Here is a 2,027-nt window from a genome sequence, read left to right on the forward strand (position 1 = left end):
TTTTTTAAAACAAAATAAAAACAAAGAAAATATATAGTCTTTTAGTTTTGGATTGTGTGTATTCATAGGACCGTTTTCAGGCTATATTGTAAAGCTGTGTGTGAATGTATGTATGTAGGTAGGTAGGTAGGTAGGTAGGTAGGTAGTGAAGAAGTTGTACTGGTGGGAAGCTTATGTTTATGTGTTGAAAAAAAAAACAAAAACAAAAAAACAATTTTCAGGTATCACAAAATGAATAATACAAACATTGCAAATATTCACACGCGACAAGAGTCTTGTTTTCAAAACAATGTGTTAATAGCATTTACATATGTGTGTGTGTGTGTGGTAGAGTGTACAAAGTTGTGGTCGTCTTCACATAGTGTTTGTTATTTCACTGGTGTAATTCAGGGGGCAGTTGTGAGTGCGTGCGTGTGTGCAATACAAGGTGTGAAAATACAAGGTTGCTCTTGAGGTGGTTCCAAATCATCATCATGCTCTGTCTGGGTGTTCGCTTCGTTGGGACTTCTCCAGCCTCCCAATCACAACATCTTCGTCATGTTCCGCCAACAGTGTAGACCTCTACTTTCTACAGGGGTAACAACTGACTTTTCGGTGAAGGAGTCAACAGACGTCGTTTGCAGTTAGCACAGGAGAATCCCAAAGCCTTGATCTTGGCAATACCACAGCGACGACGTGGCAATACCACTGCTCTCAATGCATCTGCTCATAATGGTAATAATAATAAGTAAATGAAATATTCACGTAGAAGTTAGTTTATATTTCAAAACGGTAACTTATCTCGAACATTTCATTCTTTCCATGTAGACTGCTTGGCTCCATTCCGGTTGGCTCTGTTCTAAGGCGATAAGTCTTCCATCTGGCATCGCGTGGAAGTTAGAACATTGTTGAACCGTTGCAGTTGACTGGGGTTCTTTGCCTTTCGCTTTCGTTTTCGGCCTCTTCCAGTTCTTCTTGACCCGGCAGATACTTTCAGCTTTCGCAATATGGATATATTTTTGTTTAATATTCCATCAGCTGAAAAACTTAATGATGCTCAATAAAGTTTATTTTCCTGGTTTTTATCGATGTTTAAACTTATCCAGGCGGCGGCGTCGTATGCGTCGAGAAGCTTGCTTCGGTTGTTCGCGATACAGTTGTAGTTGTTGGTAAACCAGTTGTGATATCAATTCTCTGTAAGAAATATCGCCCCGGTCCTCCTTTGGTTGTGAATTTGGTGGAAAGAAGAGGTGAGGATTCTGACTTGTTCAGCTCCATGTTGAGAGAAAAGTAAAAACGAGCAGGACTTACAATAACGATAGTCATGTTGAATTATTCATTTATATCGTTATATATATATCAATGTGACTGAGTGTATATATGACTCCTTTCTTGTATGTAAATGCGTATATATATAAATATATATAGGGAGAGATACGTATGTATATCTCTGAATTTTTTACTTCTTTGAATTAAAAATTTGTCTTCAAAATCCAAATTCTACTTCCAAAAATAATAATCTTTCGTCGATCTTCCAAATGAAAACAGAAAGTGAATGTCTCTGAAGTTGACGAGTGAATGCAACACTTTTTTAAAGGTTAAGTCGTCGGGAAAAATTTATTTTCGATGCTAAACTCACTGTGTTGTGAATTGTCTGTCAGTGTCTCGTTTGGAAATTCTCTCTTTAAATACCTTCGCAAGTGCGTGAGTATGTGTATGTGGGGAAATTTTGATTGTGGCTTTTCATGTGTGCTTGTGTATTTATGTATGTATGTATGTCTGGGAGTTGATTTACAAGAACCAACAATAACAACAATAACAACACTATCAAAGACGACAACGACAACAATAACATTACAACACCCACCCGCCCCACTTTTGGTTCACTACCATCTTTATACAACCAACCATAAAGCTAGCTGAAAATTCTCCCACCCTTTCTCACTTTCTCTCTCTCTCTTTCTCTCTCTCTCACTCTCTCTCTCTCTATCCCTTTCTGTCTGTCTTTCTCTCTCCTCTCTCTCTCTCTCTCCCTTTCTGTCTGTCTT

General features: G+C 38.2%; 1 long non-coding RNA gene across 1 annotated transcript in view; it reads right to left on the reverse strand.

Moving 5' to 3' along the window:
• Window positions 1-1,729, reverse strand: part of LOC118766971 — a 4,195-nt gene extending 2,466 nt beyond the window's left edge. Inside the window, exon 1 of the long non-coding RNA XR_005002890.1 lies at window positions 309-1,729. This is a non-coding gene — a long non-coding RNA (uncharacterized LOC118766971). The remainder of the gene's footprint in view (window positions 1-308) is intronic.
• Between the last annotated feature and the right edge of the window lie 298 nt (window positions 1,730-2,027).

The sequence above is a fragment of the Octopus sinensis genome, linkage group LG18, assembly GCF_006345805.1.
Source record: "Octopus sinensis linkage group LG18, ASM634580v1, whole genome shotgun sequence".
NCBI classification, from domain to species: Eukaryota; Metazoa; Mollusca; class Cephalopoda; order Octopoda; family Octopodidae; genus Octopus; species Octopus sinensis.